Genomic DNA, 20,085 nt, shown 5'->3' on the forward strand with positions numbered 1-20,085 from the left:
AAGATACGATGATATCTTAGAATATCTAAGATCAGAGGATGATGAAGAATATTGTTCGCAAGGGTTTAGAGTAAGGAGCAAGGTATTCGCTAAAGACTTCAGCAGACACTGAATCATTTGAATTCTTTGAAGGCAGATTTAGTCCTTGTGATTTGTCCACAGCCTCCTTCAGGGTTTGCTCAATCCGTTTTCCAGTTCCAAACTTTCTCTTTTTCTGTGCTTTGCTAACACAATATTCTTTATCATCAACTTTTGACTGTTACGATTGTCTATAGTTTCTGCTGCTTCTTTCAGCTTTTTCAAAACTTCATAGTACTGATTCGTAGGCTAAAGTGTTATTCTGGATTTCAGAATTACAATTCCAGGAGATAACGTTAAATGTATATGCAAAAATGATGTGAGATTCAAGAATAATTATTGATGCTTCCTGGGGTTTGGTATGGCAATTATTGTTACAAGATGTAGAAGGGTACATGAAAAGGTTTTATAGTGATCTTTCAGAGAGATTTAAGTCAAAGAGCAATAAAGTTGCTGGTAAGCTTACTACTAATGTGGTGGAATATAAAAGGTTCCCCGGTAACGATGGCGAAAAGACAACGTATATATCAAGGTTATAATAAGGCTACTCCGGATGAAAAGTCGAAGTTGTCTTTTTGGAGCCGTGAAAAAATTCGCTATTTTGAAAAGGGATTGTAAAGTTATTTTGGGTAATAATAATTCTAAAGGATCTGACACGGATATGTGTTGAACCTTTGCTTAGGTTCAGTGTCCTCCAGATGCATATCTATATGCATATATTCTTCGTATGTATCGTGTGATTGGTTCATTCTCTCGATTGTTCCTTAGTTGAGGTGTTTTCAAGAATTTTGAAGGGTTTAGACGCAGGTTGTCATCGTTAATATCCGTATAATGAATTCGTCGTGAATCTTGAATGATACGAATATCTTTATGAGTTTTGTGAATGAAAGTGATGTTCTAGTATAGTTTGAATTTAAAGTATTATTTTGAAGGATGTAGGAATCTAAGAGTAATGTTATCTGTTTAATCTTGACTTGGATTCTGATCTGTCAAAACCAGAATATGTAATTGAATTTGAATGAGAATGGTTGTTCTGATTTCTATGAAAGAATGTATATTGTTGTGAAAGTAGTGAGCATGGTTAATGATTATTGAATCAGAATTGAAGAATGTACAGTATAACATATTATTTGTGAATTTGTATAATTCTCGGGTATTACCTACCCGTTAAAGTTTCACAAATAATATTTTGTACAAGAAATTTTTTATTACAGTCTTTATGAAAATATATGTTTTTATATTTTCTGCAGATGTAATATAGATTTAATGAGTTAATATACTATTAAACTCATTTGATTTTTGCTGGAGCTAGAATGAATAACCCCTAAAACTTTAGAGATTACATAATTTTTGCGAAGTATTTCTTCAACGTAAATGCAATTATGAATCAATACTTCATTATTTATTTTTATTGATATTTCCTCGGTGATTGATGTTGGTGTTCGTATAATTCTTGTGAACTTCGCAAGACACGAATGACGTTTTCTAGAAAGTTTCGAGTACATCGAAAATGAAAGTGTGAAATCTAACACGTACTCGAACAATACACTTGGTTTATTATGAAATGGAATCTATTGAGTTGAAGCAGAGATTATAATTAATGATTGTTAAGTCATTAACGAATGATGTACATCATAGCATATTAGTAATATGAATTAACCGAGTAGTATATATCCTTTAACATTCACACCTAATAGCTTAGTACGAAAAGATATATTGTGGTTTAAAAACTCATATATATATATATATATATATATATATATATATATATATATATATATATATATATATATATATATATATATATATAAATATACATATAATTTTTTTCCCAGAGGGAATGAGTTAATACTTCATAACTCGTTGATACAATATGCTCGTTCTTGATTTGTGATGATGTCGGTGATTATGGAACTGGCGGAGCTTGTGATGTTGTAGGTGATGCTGGTACTGGTGATGCTGTCGGTACTGCTGGTGCTGCTTGTATAACAAGTCTTTTTTGTAACGCACGCACCATTCCTGTCAGGGTTTCTATTCTCCCCTTTATCATCTCTATCCATACACTCATCTTGATTTACGGTTATGAATAGAATAAATAATCTCTAAAACTTTAGAGAGTACATAATCACCGTAGAATATTTCTCCGATGAAGTTATGAATCAATACTTCATCATTTGATGTTGTTGGTATTCCTTGGTATCTACAGGGCGTATGACGTTGATGCTCATGGGACATATTGTGATGTTGGGGCTTGCGATGCAGATGTTGTTGGTGGTGGTAATGGTACTATTGGTGTGGATGTGGGTGGTGCAGTTGGTGCTTGTGGGGCTTGTGATGCTTGTAAGTTCTGCATCATATTCTCCAAAGCCACCACTCTAGCGCGAAGCTCGTTGACTTCTTCTAGTACACCGGAATGATTGGCGGTCGGAACGAGCGGATGAATAAGATCTAGAAGTTTAGATAATATATAATCGTGGCGAGATACTTTGGAAATGAGGGTGAAAATGGTGTTTCGGACTGGTTCGCCGGTAAATGCTTCAGGTTCTTCGCCGAGAGGGAAATTTGATGGGTGGAAAGGATCGCCTTCTTCTCATCTTCATTGACTGAGTCATCTACGAACCCATCCCCAATCCATCCAGAATAGATGATGACTAATAGGTTTATCCATTCCGGTTACACTGCTTTCGGAGTTCAGGTGAATATCCATATCGGAATAGCTGTCGGAATCCGATGAACTTGAACCAGTTGAAGGATCCATCTCGTACAGAGTAGGGAAAAGATTTTTGAAATAAAATAAATTATAGGACTAGTTTAGTGTTCCTCAATGCATAATTTACATATGTATTTATAATACCATAATCCCATAATTTACGGAGGATTTTTCGAAAGATGTCAGACAAAGTTTACTGTAATAAATATGCAAAGATATGAATTTGTCTATACACTATCTATGCAATGAATGCAGTAAGACGCGTCTAGACTTAAAATGATAAGCAGATAATTTCCGACAAAAATTGATAAGCAAAACTTTTGACATACAGCTAAGGTCGAAGTCCAGACCCACTAATGCATCTTAAAACTATCCGTTAGACACACTAATGCAAGACCTGGTTCGCTAAGACCACCGCTCTGATGCCAACTGAAACGACTCATCCATATTACTATAAATGTGGTACGTTATTTATTGGTCCCATATCGAGGTATTTGACCTCTATATGAAATGTTTTAGAAAATATTGCATTCGTTTCATAAAAAGCACACTATTATTATACATAATGCATGTTTTAAACAATTGGGCGATTATTTAAGGAATAATCTCCATAATACATCGATTTTCAAATACTACACACGTGACATAACAGTCAAATATAATACATGACAAAGTTTTTATTGAATGCAACACTTCATTTAAACAAAAACATGAGACTCCATGCATAGCTTGCTCAGATAATGCAACAGCGGAAGACTTTCTTAAGGACCTGAGAATAAACATGCTTAAACAGTCAACACAAAGATTGGTGAGATATATAGGTTTAAAGTTAGCATCGATATAAATATAGACCACAAGATTTCATAGTTACAAATATTTCAATAAAGATATTCTATAAGTTGTTGAGCGCTTCGGTAACCATACTTAACCATAAATGTAGCATATTCCCTTTATTATGAAATCTCCCTACACTGTACCAAGTGTAGTAAAAACGAAGTACTATGCAACCGTTTACGATACTCGAACGACTAGCCCGGTTGCGGTTGTCAAACCCGATAGATCTATCAATAGGATTCGCGCTTACATGTTCTTACAACATGTAAATATTAGTTACCAAGCTATTAGGGAAGATATAAAAGGTGGTACAACTCAACGTAGAATATATTTTAAGTACTTGTGTCCATAGCGTAAAACATAAAATTCATGTATTCTCATCCCAAAATATTTTTAGAGTTTTAAAAATGGGACTATATACTCACGGTAGTAAAAGTATATTAATAATAAGTTTTCAACTTATTAAAAATATGGCCGTCGTCCTTGGATTCACGAACATGTAACAAATATATATATGTATATCAAAATGTAATACAACTATTATTCATATCTCTTAATTGTTTAAGTTCACAATACAACTATTATTCAAATCTCATAATTGTTTAAGTTCATATTTTCAATCACGTGTGATTGTTTAAGTTTATATTTTCAATCACGTGTGATTGTTTAAGTTGTCAAGTTAGCAGTCCAACATTAGTAGTCCACAATTAGTAATCCACAGTTAGTTGTCCACAGTTAGTAGTCCACAATTAGTAGTACATAGTGTACACGTGTTGTATAAGACTCAATCATGACCCACAATACCGCTATTGTAGTTACACGTATTGTGTATGTGGTGTCTTTTGATTTATCCGACGTATTGTGTAACCATGACATGTTAGAATACATGTATAATATAAGAAAAGTTAGCTAGGATATGGTTAGTATAGATTTTAATGAATTAATCCCGTAATCAAATTATCCATTTCTAACCAATATTGTTTTGCCCATAATTTCTTCGTTATAAATCCGTTTTGAGTGAATCAAATTGCTATGGTTTCATAACGAACTGTAATTTGTGAAACTAAACTGAAAAAGTGGTGGTTTATAGTCAGAGTTACAAGTTATAATCCATATTTGAAAGAGGTAGTCATTTTCGTCGAAAGAACGACATCTTGATGACCATTTTGAAAAACATACTTCAATTTTGAGTCTAACCATGATTTTTGGATATAGTATCATGTTCATATGCAATATCATTTTCCCAGAAGAACAACTTTTAAATCAAATATTATGATAGTTTTTAATTATCCAACCCAAAACAGCCCCCGGTTTTACTACGACGGCATATGTCTGGTTTTACGGTGTTCTTCGTGTTTCCAAGTTTTAACTCATTAAGTTAGTATATCATATAGATATAAAACATGTGTTAAGTTGTTTTTAAAAGTCAAGTTAGAAGGATTAACTTTGTTTGCGAACAAGTTTAGAATTAACTAAACTATGTTCTAGTTTATAAACTCATATATAGATAGCTATAGACATATGAATTGAACAAGAGTTGAAGTAGAGTTTTTACCTCAAGTTTAGAATGTAAAGTTGCTGGAAAGAAGTAGTAGAACAAAACTTGAGAGAGTTCTTGCAAGTGTGTGTGAATATTGGAAGTAAAATTTGGAAAATGAATGTGTAAAAATGAGTTAGAAATGATGCTTATTTATAGGCTTGAAAATTTGGTTTTTAGTGAAAATATCTAAGATAAGTTAAAATGTATTAAGTAATGGATGCCATACTAAATTGATTAGGTCATGGATGACATATTACACAAATAATTGCAGATTTCTATTGGTATATACCAATAGTAAATACTTCTAGAAGCTGTGTATAATACGGGTAAAAATACCGTTTGAATGCGAGTAGAATTCTTGAGAAAATTGAACAAAAATACGAGTATAGCTATCCTTTATATGTATTGGTATATTATAAAGTGTATTCAATACTTTTAAGGATGTATTTATACTCATAATACATTATATGTAAATACATTTTAACATAAGTTAATTACGTCGTTTAAATAGTAACATATACATTGTTCAAAACTCTTTAAATTAGTAGTATGAAAAAATATTTATATAATACTTTGTTAATATACTTAACGAGATATTTAATAATCATATTTTCAAGTTATATATATATAAATCCATATATATACACAATAATTAAACAATTAAACAATTAAATCAAGTTATGACGTTCGTGAATCGTCGGAATAAAAGGGTGACCAAAAGCTTGTGTAAAACTCTTTCCGGAGGTTCAAGACTTATTAAAATTCATTGCTTATCAAGTCGAAATTATATAAAGATTAAGTTTAAATTTGGTCGGAAATTTCCGGGTCGTCACATTATATTATGGTAAGTCATACCAAAGTTCTAATGACACGTGATGGTGATTGGACTCGATCAACCTAATCACCACCATGTGCCATGTACATGACTTCATTTTTCTTATTGGATATCCGAAAACTCCAAGAATATTGATAACAACCATACTAGAGACACATCTTCAATTATTGTCGATCCATATTTATGCTTTCGAATGAATGACAAATTCTTTCAACTTCAAACATATGTTATACGTGTATACTATCTCGTTTTCGCACAGTTTTATTGACGAACTACAAAATGTTTGGTATGCTCACATCGAGGCGGAAACTTCTTTCGCATTACACTCGTACTTCCGTTTAAGGAAATCTTTTATCTAAATTCTCAATGGAGAGAGAGACTCTTCACATTATACTAGTATTCGCCACGAGGGGGAATAGACGAATAGTCCTAACGAACGTTTTTAGAAACCGATAAGAAACTTGTCCTAACAAACGTTTTCAAGTCCTAACAAGCTTGTTCGAATATATCTTAAAGAACTGTACCTAGTTTCGGATCGAGATTCTCGTTTCACTTCTAGATTTTTGGAGTGCCTTACAAAAAGCCTCGGGACCACGTTTAGACATGAGTACCGCACATCAAACACAACCCGACGGACCGAGCAAACATACGATTCAAACCTTGGAAACCGTAATACGAATTTGTGTTATCAACTTCAAATTTACTTGAGAAAAGTATTTGCCTTTAGCCGAATTCTAGTACTACAATAATTTTCATTCGAGTATTAACGCCACACTTTTCAAAAACTCATATAGCCGCAATTATCGTTTTCTTAATTGTTGAACCAAAGTAGGTGACAAGCAAACCACCAGACCCGAACTCATTCATGAAATAACCGTTATGATCGTTCAATTCCAAGAAGGACTCAAGACGGCCCGTAGTCGCCAAAAGAGCTACGCCGATGTTAGACGTAAACCTCTCGAATTCCAAGTGGGTGGCCGCATAACATTAAAAGTCACACCTTGGAAAGGTGTAATCCGTTTCGGGAAACGTAAAAAGCTAAATCCGTGATATTTTGATCCTTTTAAAAATCTTGGGGCATTTTGGACCCGTTGCTTACCGTTTCGAATCCCCAACACAACCGAATTCTTTTCAGCCTACATTCCATGTATTAAACTTAAAGAAGTGTCTTGCCAAACATGAACTTGTCATTCCTTTCGATGAGCTTACTATCGATGACAAACTTCACTTCCAAGGAGAACCGGTCGAAACTATGAATCATGAAACCAAACTCTGAAACAACGTAAAACCCCGACTGTCAAAGTTCGTTGAAATTGCAACAACCCGACATCGTTTTACCAAAAACACGCCTTAAAATTTTTTTTTTTTTTTTTTTTTTTGTCAGACCGCGTATCTGGACGGTGTCCCATAATCTGGACGGCGTCCAGAGATGAAGACCAGGACGGCGTCTCATGATTCTGGACGGCGTCCAAATGAACTAAAGTGGACTGATCAGTTTTTATTTACACGCGAGTGGAAAACCCGCTTCCCGACACTTTTAAACGTAACCAATTTCACAATAAGAATAAGTTTTACAACACCGGGCCCACAATGAACCGTTTTACAAATAATGTAACGATTTCAACTCATTTAACTCTTTAGACAGATTAGGACTCTACAACCCAACCCAATACCAAGAGCATAATCCCGGGGACTACCAAATCCCTAATCCGCGTCCAAAACTCCAAAAAGCTACCCCATCGAGCCCAAGCGCTCCTACGCATCTAGTCTACAACTAGCTATCATCACAATCACAATACCTGTAAAAAGGTAAACAACGAGAGGGGTAAGCTTAACGCTTAGTGAATGCAATAATTATACATATACATACATAATGTACCTACTTGCATACACTTACAAACATATCGCATACATGCTAGCAACATAATTAGCAAACCATCTCAAGTATCAAGCTAATAACCTCCAATATCGCAAGCTAGCATAACCAATAGCATATACTCAAACAATATAACATGCTACACTACAACACATACACAATACCATATGGTTAACCATAACGCTATGGTGCTACCGGCTCGTGGTTCACACCATACGCATTCGAGTCATACTCTTTTATAGTGCTACCGGCTCGTGGTTCACACTTCGTTTTATAGTGCTACCGGCTCGTGGTTCACACTCGATGCTACCGGCTCGTGGTTCACATATTATTTTATAGTGCTACCGGCTCGTGGTTCACACTCGATGCTACCGGCTCGTGGTTCACATCTTATTTTATAGTGCTACCGGCTCGTGGTTTACACTCGTCACATACATGCTATGGTACTACCGGCTCGTGGTTCATACCATAACATTCACAAATAAATACACTATATGCATACATGTGTAATTATTCCACTCACCTTATCACGTCGGTGGTGATTTAGCACTTCCGTATGCTTCGAGCAAGGTACCTAATACATAAGTACACATTCAATACACAACTTGTGGAATTAACCACAATACTCACTCTCGAGCATTTAGTGACCCAAAAGAATTAAATAACTCACTTGCACCCAAAACCGCCCATAAATGGCCAAGACTCATCTTTAATTACAAAAAACTAGTGACTAACTTTCCGAAATACCATTTAACACTTGAATCAAACATTTATATACCTGGTTCATCAAATCTTGACCCATAACTTAGTTTGACACCGAATCAAGCTTACTTGACCCAAAATACCCATTCGACCCATTTTGACCTAGATTAGGGTTTACACCCAAAAATCAAGTCAACACAAGTGTTCTAAGATTTAACTAACACATGCAAGGTCCAAACTAACAATTCCATCAATTGAAACCCTAAGTCACCAATTCGGGTTTACATATATGAATCTTCCCCAAAAACCCCCAAACTTCACAATAAATTGGTTATAACTCTAACTAGCGCAAACTTTAACTCAAACAATAATCTTAACAAAGAAATTCGGATTTAGAGCTTACCAACACTACCACCACGTAGCCGTGAACGAGGTGAACAACTTTAACTCTTGAGACCCGACCCGAATCACACTTCTTCTTCTCCAAATCCCCAACTCTCTCTCGCTAGAACCTCTCTCTCTCACTAGGGTTTGATGAGAGTGTTTGAGAAGGTGAAATGGGGATAAGAATGAGAGTGGATCAGTTTTAATGGCTCAAAACCGACCCCCAAGTGAAAAGACTCAAATACCCTCTTTTAAAACCTTTAAAATACAGCTGCTGGCCTGTCAGGCACTTTGGACGGTGTCCAAAAAGCTTGGACGGCGTCCTAACCTTCATTGTTGGACGGCGTCCTAAAGTCTGGACGGAGTCCCAATGAACTGAGTCTGAAACTGAACTTGTTTTGGTCGTAACTTTCAAACCGTAACTCCGTTTTCGACGAATCAAATATCGTTGGAAATGTAATGAGATTTACTATCCAATGGTAAGGTTTTAGAACATCAACTCCAACTTTATTTGGGATCCAAATATACACTTACATGCCTCGTATTTCGAATGACGCTCGAAATAACGTGTAACTGAAAAACGGGTGTTACAACTCTCCCCCACTTAAATTGGATCACGTCCTCGTGATCCGCACAAACACTAGAAGTTAAGCACTTCTCCCACGAACATTTCCGCTTCCAACGCGGAGTCACACAAGTAGTAAACTCATCCGAATCCTCGCTTCGTGCACTAACGCATCATAATACAACAACCGTACTTCACAATCGTCCTAAAAGAAGGACAATTCACCGGCAACCATCGTCGTCACACCTCACGATTCCTACAAAACACAACAAAGCCCGTCATCCATAACATCATCCGTGAATTCTAAGATCCCACCACACGCTAATGATCACTAGCGTGCACTACCGCAATAAACGATATCTCATACACTCAACGTCCAGAATTTCCATTTAGGAAATACGAAAAATACCACATTTTCCTTCAAGTTCTCACGGCTGCAACACGCAACAAGCGTCATCCATAACTATATCGCCCTATGCGATCTTCTAAATTCACTACGCCGCGAACCAAGTCTTACATTAATCCAAATCGAGAAGGATTCATGCTTCCTTAAAATTTCTTACTCATTCGGTTCATAACCGTACTACTCGACCGATCATTCCTGAATATTCTTTAGGCCAAGAACCAAACTCCCTCCGGCTCTACACCGGATCATTCCTTCAACGAAAAAGTTTTAATAACCCCGCAATAACACTTAAGAAGCACCACTTTCCCGCCGATCGATCCACACACAACTATACGTCACTGGATTAATCCAGGACGACAATAATACACCACGAATTAGACGAAACATCAACACATCGTCATAGGGTTTCTCCTCTGAACCATACAATACGGCTTCCTAGTACTAGCATAGAAGCTATTCGTATACCAAAATCCCGTCAACGGCGAATCATCATCACAAAATTTCCGGAATTCGCCACACAACTCACAAAAATATTCACCACGCCGGGTGAACTTTCCTACCTAGACCGTCCGTTAAGGATGGTCTCAACATTTCAATGCAACTAACAGTCGCATCACTAGGGAGCACACTCTCGCAAACAAACAACATCTGCGTGTCTCGATGTGAGACAGTCAAAATCGACACTCTCCGCCTCACATTCGTCTATAAAGTGGAATAATCCACTGACAATCTTCACGATTGCATTTCCCGACAGGGAAAATACGATATTCGCCACGATATCAAACTCGTTCTCATTTAATTATACTGTCCGGGTTTCATGACAACCCAGATTTTTCACTACGGGAGCACTCGCAACGACACTTCATTCTCTCACTCCGGGATCTCAAACTTCACATTGGTCTCATACCGCACATTGGTACTACACGACCACCTTACATAGGAAGTCTTACACTTCCTTCGATCCCATCATCACAATCTTCACGCATAACATTCCAGAGTTGTAACTCACAATCGTAAAGCACGATCTCGAGTCGACATTAGCAACCCATCACTCCTCCTCATTAGGATCTCCGAATACCCATTGAGGCTTAGCACGGTACGCTCCAACATTTCACTATACATAACACCACTGGAGTTTTCCTCGGGCGGCAGTAAAAACTCCCCCACTTAGGATTTATCTCCCTATTCTCACCGCCAAGATGATAACATCCCGCGGAATTGTAATTCCACGTCACACCTGACCATTCTCACCGTTGGTCATAAACATCAATTCACCGCAAATTCGCTTTAGGCTCTCAGAGCCGACATGCACAATCACTTGAGACGTCGTACACGTGATGAAATCGCACCTTCATACCACAATTCACAACTAACTACCTTAATCGTTCGAAAAGCAAACTCCACCAAAGTCTTACATATGCCTCTAAGCCTAGGCATATGTCACGCCGCTTACTTAGTCGTGATTCTCAGTCGAGATCACTCGACCTTCCACTTGACGAATCGTTATCAACAATTGCTCACTCTAATGGAGAAGAGTAATCAATTCTGACACCATAATTGCGTCCATCACAATATCAACACTTCATCAAAACCCTTCGGACTAACCGACCATTAAGTCCGTCACCGGCTCACCGGTCATCTTTACCCGTCTATGACTTAAGAGCAACAAGATTCGCTCACCCGTCACTTCATAATAAGTATTCATCACAATGCTCTTAAACTTCGACTTTCGCAACCGTCGAATTACTATCACCCGTCGATCACTATTATAATCTCCGCTGCTTCCAAGGGTATCTCACCGGCACCCTAAGCACAAAGTGATCACACCATCATCGGAGTTGAACATCACACTAGCAGGTATACGAAGGCACCTGACGCAGTGTCATACAGACTCCCGCCTCAACCTACTAAATTTTAGAACTCGATCTTTAGGTTCCATACACCCGATGTCACCCGTCTCTCTATAATAATGATCTGAAGTCATTCATACCCTACAAACCTTACGGTTTATCGTCTTATCGAAGGTTCCTAGCGATCACACGCTACCCGCAATTTTCACAAGGCCAAAATGATATAGCCTAACGAAACCCTTCATATAACACTAAGGAGATGCTTGAGAACACCAAGTCTTACACCCTTCCACCTATCGGCACAGTCACAACGACAGGGGTATTCCGTTAGGAATGTTACCCTATAATCCACAACACACCAACACACTATCATAAACATCGTCATATGGGTCTCACTCCCATGAGTTTAATGAACCGAAGACTCCTCGATTCGCCAATTCCAAGGCGACTCACAATTAGAATCCTAACACGATTCTCTACCCACACACTCTACCGAGTGTAACTCAAAACTACAATCATTAGACTTGTCGCATTCCATTACGGAATTCAAGTCCTCGTCGCACACACGCAAGCGTAAATCGGTCATCCTAGTTACGATGGGTAACTAAAACCAATTACAATCTCAATAATGCACCCACTACTTAGGGTGGCTAAGCACGCACCAAACTCGTGAGTTAGCTCGCTTACTTAACTAACCGATTCCATCGTACACTTCCCGACTCACAAAGAACCTGATGTGATAACAAGCACATCACTCAAGACTACTATATCCTAGGAACCAATAAAAGATTCCTAATTCGTCCCGTTCTACCCCAACCATGCCACGTCTCCTCCGTTCGGTACTTGTCATGTCATGCTTGATGTCAAGATACACTTTCGTAATAATGGTGATCGGTCACTATTACAAATGCGTACTGTAACGACCCGGATTTTTCCGATCGTTTTATACTTATGAGATTAATATTTACATAAAATAAACCTTACCAACATGATAAGCAATCCAAACTGTTGAGACTTATGTTTTTGAAAAGAGTTTCACACAACGTTTGACCGTCCAATTTGACCGATGATATCACGAACTATATAACACACGATAATTATACGATTATGTATATGTACATATCTATACATATTTAACATGATTTAAGGATGGTTTAACATTTCATTGTGAACTAACAACAATGAGTTATAAGTATACTTTGAGACCACTAACTTAAGTTATCAAAACGATAACTATATGTAACATTCTTTGACATATATACTTACAATATATAATGTGTTGGTGATCTATGTCACCAATATGATTTAAGTGTAATGCGATTAATTTGTAACCAAAATAATCTTGATAAATATCGAACAAGTTTGGGGAAGTGTGGAGTGCACACTTGTTTGAACTTATCTTGATTATGACGGGGGTTCGGGGGCAGCGCCCCCGATAAGCGGGGTCCAAGGGGCAGAGCCCCTGGCTGGGGTCGAGCTGCCAGGTCAGCTTGGAATTTTTTTTTTTTGGGCTAACATTGCTTTATTAAAAATGTCTTAAAATTTTATTTTGGCCCGGTTTGACCCAAAAATAAAAGCCCAGTTTTGAGCCTCTTTTACAGTTATAAACCCGTCCATGTTTGAATTCTCGTTCCGATTCCTCAAAATTTTTACAAGTATATCTAGGGTATATGTAACCGTATCATACCCAGCTTCTATACATATTTACTATTGGTATATACCAACAATAAACTTCAATGATCAGCCACTAGACATGATGTTACATGTGGGAACCAGCCATTTAACCTCATGTGTGACTTTTGTGTAAGAAAACAAACTAAATCTCCTATATATCCATCCCATAATCATGCTATTTTGCACACACACACATACAATTTCATTTCCAATTTTCTTTCAAGTTAATTCACTCCCAAATCTCTCTTCATTTACCTACTCAAGAACGTATCAATATAGTCATCCGATTTCAAGGAGATTACTTCCAGTCTTTCAATCCCACTCCACCACTCTTTTGATTCCAAGATTTTCTTACATTTTCCAGTAGCTTTGTCCAAGTAACTTGAGGTAGTAACCTTATTCATAACCTTATTCGATTCATATTTATATAGCTATCTTATTTTGTGTTGTAAAATTTTAACAACAAGAACATAGTTTGAGTGATTTCAAACTTGTTCGCAAACTAAATAGATCCTTCTAATTTGATTTTTAAAAACACTTCAAGACCTGTAATATATCATATTATAAAAAAAATCGGATTAATCATATCTTGGCTAATTAACATAATATTTAATATATATTTACTTATGATTTGATTTTATATATTTCAGGACCACCCGTAAACAACACGAGAAGATTAATCATAAGACCTCATGATTGTACGCAACACGTCATTTGACAACACGGTACTTTATGTACGCAACACGTCATTTGACAACATGGTACCATGGGTCAAGATTAATTCTGATCAATACGAATACGATGGGGTCTTTATTTATTTTATTTAAGCATCTAATTGTGGACCACTAACATCGGACTGCTAACTACGGACTAAGAAAATATTAAAATTATTAAAAGTATATATATATATATATATATATATATATATATATATATATATATATATATATATATATATATATATATATATATATGTAACGATTACTTGAAAAGAAAATATGTTGATATATTATATATGGTTAGGTTTGTGATATCAATCGGAGACCAAGTCGTGATAAATACCTTCAAGGCAAAAGTGAGTATATAGTCCCACTTTTAAACTCTAAATATTTCGGGATGAGAATACATGCATTTTATGATTTACGTTATGGACACAAGTGATTAAAAATATATATTCTACGTTGAGTTGTACCACTGGCATACTTCCCTGTAACTTGGTAACTATTATTTACATGAGGTATTGTAAACGCGAATCCTGTTGATAGATCTATCGGGCCTGACAACCCCAACCGGACTGGACGACCAGTATTCAACGGTTGCACAGTACTTCGTTTCGGTGACTACACTTGGTACGGTGTAGTAAGATTTCATAATAAAGGGAATATGCGACGTTGATTAAATGTTAAGTATGGTTATCAAGTGCTCAACAACTTAGAATATTTTTATTAAAATGTTTATATATGAAATCTTGTGGTCTATATTTATAACGCTGCCGGCATTAAACCTATATCTCACCAACTTTATGTTGATGTTTTAAGCATGTTTATTCTCAGGTGATAACTAAAAGCTTCCGCTGCAACATGTTGAATTTAAGCAAGATCTTGAGTATGCATATCTGTGTCAAAAATAAAACTGCATATCGGAGGATTTGTAATGTAAAATATGTTGGAGGTCGTATTGTTATTATCACATGTAAAGTTTGTAAGTCTAAGATTATCGCTAAATGATAATCATTATTAAGTTGTTTAAACCTTGTATTTGTAATAAAAGCTATGGTTTGTATTGTAAAAACGAATGCAGTTTTTGAAAAATGTCGCATATAGAGGTCAATACCTCGTGATGAAATCATATGTTATTGTATTCGTCCTTATGGTTAAGGTCGGGTTATGACACGTACCTTACCATTTCCACATGGTCACGCAAAGTACTTTACCTGGACTGACGCAACATTCACACAAAATAACATGCGATAACTCCTAGTACCCGAATGACCAAAGTCCTTACCGTGAACTTGATCACTCAAAACAGCCAAACCTTTGAATCTCTCCAATAGATTCATCTCTAAGACAACGCACCAATTAGATACATGTATATATATATACACCAATATACAATAGTAATAAACATACACAAGTACACCACAACGACAAGTCAACCTACAACCTAGGTGACTATCACTAAAACAACATCCAAGTTCGCCTACTTACCTTAGGCACTAGCAATCTAAGGCACTAATTTACACGTGAAATAAGGCCCTACATCATCACACTTTGGACAAAAACAAGTCCTAGTTAGTCACCTACTCTAAGGCACTAACAAATCTCAATCCGACCCGTAATCCTACAAGTCCCGCAAATAATGCACCACTGTCAATAAGTCTAAGACTAGGCACCTATTCCAAGGTCACCTAATTCCCTTAGACTATGCTCTGATACCACTTGTAACAACCCGACATCGTTTTACCAAAAACACGCCTTAAAATTTTTTTTTTTTTTTTGTCAGACCGCGTATCTGGACGGCGTCCCATAATCTGGACGGCGTCCAGAGATGAAGACCAGGACGGCGTCCCATGATTCTGGACGGCGTCCAAATGAACAAAAGTGGACTGATCAGTTTTTATTTACACGCGAGTGGAAAACCCGCTTCCCGACACTTTTAAACGTAACCAATTTCACAATAAGAATAAGTTTTACAACACCGGGCCCACAATGACCCGTTTTACAAATAATGTAACGATTTCGACCCATTTAACTCTTTAGACAGATTAGGACTCTACAACCCAACCCAATACCAAGAGCATAATCCCGGGGACTACCAAATCCCCAATTCGCGTCCAAAACCCCAAAAAGCTACCCCATCGAGCCCAAGCGCTCCTACGCATCTAGTCTACAACTAGCTATCATCACAATCACAATACCTGTAAAAAGGTAAACAATGAGAGGGGTAAGCTTAACGCTTAGTGAATGCAATAATTATACATATACATACATAATGTACCTACTTGCATACACTTACAAACATATCGCATACATGCTAGCAACATAATTAGCAAACCATCTCAAGTATCAAGCTAATAACCTCCAATATCGCAAGCTAGCATAACCAATAGCATATACTCAAACAATATAACATGCTACACTACAACACATACACAATACCATATGGTTAACCATAACGCTATGGTGCTACTGGCGCGTGGTTCACACCATACGCATTCGAGTCATACTCTTTTATAGTGCTACCGGCTCGTGGTTCACACTTCGTTTTATAGTGCTACCGGCTCGTGGTTCACACTCGATGCTACCGGCTCGTGGTTCACATCTTAGTTTATAGTGCTACCAGCTCGTGGTTCACACTCGATGCTACCGGCTCGTGGTTCACATCTTATTTTATAGTGCTACCGGCTCGTGGTTCACACTCGATGCTACCGGCTCGTGGTTCACATCTTATTTTATAGTACTACCGGCTCGTGGTTCACACTCGTCACATACATGCTATGGTACTACCGGCTCGTGGTTCATACCATAACATTCACAAATAAATACACTATATACATACATGTATAATTATTCCACTCACCTTATCACGTCGGTGGTGATTTAGCACTTCCGTATGCTTCGAGCAAGGTACCTAATACATAAGTACACATTCAATACACAACTTGTGGAATTAACCACAATACTCACTCTCGAGCATTTAGTGACCCAAAAGAATTAAATAACTCACTTACACCCAAAACCGTCCATAAATGGCCAAGACTCATCTTTAATTACAAAAACTAGTGACTAACTTTCTGAAATACCATTTAACACTTGAATCAAACATTTATATACCTGGTTCATCAAATCTTGACCCATAACTTAGTTTGACACCGAATCAAGCTTACTTGACCCAAAATACCCATTCGACCCATTTTGACCTAGATTAGGGTTTACACCCAAAAATCAAGTCAACACAAGTGTTCTAAGATTTAACTAACACATGCAAGGTCCAAACTAACAATTCCATCAATTGAAACCCTAAGTCACCAATTCGGGTTTACATACATGAATCTTCCCCAAAAACCCCCAAACTTCACAATAAATGGGTTATAACTCTAACTAGCACAAACTTTAACTCAAACAATAATCTTAACAAAGAAATTCGGATTTAGAGCTTACCAACACTACCACCACGTAGCCGTGAACGAGGTGAACAACTTTAACTCTTGAGACCCGACCCGAATCACACTTCTTCTTCTCCAAATCCCCAACTCTCTCTCGCTAGAACCTCTCTCTCTCACTAGGGTTTGATGAGAGTGTTTGAGAAGGTGAAATGGGGATAAGAATGAGAGTGGATCAGTTTTAATGGCTCAAAACCGACCCCCAAGTGAAAAGACTCAAATACCCTCTTTTAAAACCTTTAAAATACAGCTGCTGGCCTGTCAGGCATTTTGGACGGCGTCCAAAAAGCTTGGACGGCGTCCTAACCTTCATTGTTGGACGGCGTCCTAAAGTCTGGACGGAGTCCCAATGAACTGAGTCTGAAACTGAACTTGTTTTGGTCGTAACTTTCAAACCGTAACTCCATTTTCGACGAATCAAATATCGTTGGAAACGTAATGAGATTTACTATCCAATGGTAAGGTTTTAGAACATCAACTCCAACTTTATTTGGGATCCAAATATACACTTACATGCCTCGTATTTCGAATGACGCTCGAAATAACGTGTAACTGAAAAACGGGTGTTACAGAAATGACCAAGGGAGTACCTTCACTTATTCGTAGAATTTGCAATGCAAAGGTTTCGAAGAAGAAACAACAACTACTACTTCCAACTAAATTTCGGGACAAAATTTCTTTTAAGGTGTGGGTAATGTAACATCCCGCGTTTTTTCGTTAAATTTATTTTTAACACCGTCTTTTTTTTAGATAATATCTTTCGTTATCTAAATTCGTATATTTCATTAACTAACGTTCTTAATATTTCCGTTATTTGATTTAACATCTCTCGTTTACTCTAGCGTTTTTAAAATATTCGTTCGGTTAATTCACGCACCCGCTTTGAAACTTGAGGGACCAAAGTTGGCAAGTGGGAAAACTAGTTGACTAGGTCAACTAGTCAACCCACCATCTCATCCACTCATTCACTCCATCTTCCACCTCCCCATTTTCTCTACTTCCACTTTTTGATCTCAAACACCAATATCACTAAATCATCATCTAAATTCGATCTAGGAAGCTTGCAATAAAACAAATTACACATTCGTGATCCTCTCTTCATCCTCTACATTTTGGTACCAATTTCATCTCGTTTGGGTAACATTTTTAAAACTCTAGATTTCATGTTCTTAGTGTTTTTGACTTGAAATGGTGTTAATTAATGTCTATGGCTCAAGTCTAACATGAATATGTGTTTGGTTTGCTCGATTTGTTGTTTTGAGTAACTAGCTTGAATATGAAAAATGGGTGTGCTTAATCTTGAATTTTGAATGATTAAATGTTGTTTAAATGTTAAAGTTCATGTGTTAAATGTGGTACTAGCATCATTAGCTTCATTTTGATGTGTAGGTTGATTTAGAAAAGCTCCATTTACAAAATGATTGAATTCTTGATTTTGGTTAGGGTTTGATGAACTTTGAAATGAACTTTTGATACATTAAATGCTATGATATGTTGTTAATAAGTGTTTAGTTGCAATGTATGTTTAATTACCTTCGAAACGGCGTATCGTATGCGTAAATTGGATTTCCGAATCACCGTTTGCATTTTTGAGCTTGAAACGTTAAATAATGATAATTTATTGAGGTTTTCATTGTTATTAATGATGGATTTGATTGATGAAATGTGTTTAGTTATATTCCTCGTCAAATTACCTTTCCAACGATATAAGATACGTGTTTTGAATGTTTACGGTTCATAAGTTATGGTTGTTTGAAGTTGGATTCGTGCTTGAGTGTTCAAAAACTGTCAGACTTGCTGAACAGACATACTGAGCGCCGCTCAGGGTCTTGGAGCGCCGCTCCGGGCCCCGGCTGTCCAAAAATGCCCGTTTTCGTTTAATTCTAACTATGCTACGCACCCTCGATCAACATGAAACTTGGCCAACATGCTTATATATGATTAAAAACCTCAGAAAAATTGTCGGATACCCGACCCGACCCCGTTGACTTTTTCGTTGACTTTGACCAAGTTTGACTTTTAGTCAAACTTAACAAAACACTTATGCAATCGTTCTAATCTTATTTTATACTTGATTCTTGCATGAAACTTGACAACGTGATTCACATGCTACATAATCGAGTCATAACGAGCCATAGGACTAATTGAACACATTTCGCCCGACCTTGTGTCGTGACCGGTTAATTGATACAACTTACTTGTTTAGATCAAGGCTAAGCAACTTTCATGCACCCGTTTACTTTGTGAAGTACATTTATACTCGTGCACTCGAGGTGAGATCATAGTCCCACCTTTTCAACAACTTTTATACTTTTAAAACGTGGGCTGAGAAACATATACATTGTATACATTTTGTACTACTTACTTTTATACTTTGAACACAAGTACGAAAACAAACATTCCACGTGCGAGTTAGAACAAAAAGCCTCAATTCGATTATCATTAGTTACACTTGTAGGGTGTCAGCGA

The sequence above is a fragment of the Rutidosis leptorrhynchoides genome, chromosome 2, assembly GCF_046630445.1.
Source record: "Rutidosis leptorrhynchoides isolate AG116_Rl617_1_P2 chromosome 2, CSIRO_AGI_Rlap_v1, whole genome shotgun sequence".
In the NCBI taxonomy this organism is placed as follows: Eukaryota; Viridiplantae; Streptophyta; class Magnoliopsida; order Asterales; family Asteraceae; genus Rutidosis; species Rutidosis leptorrhynchoides.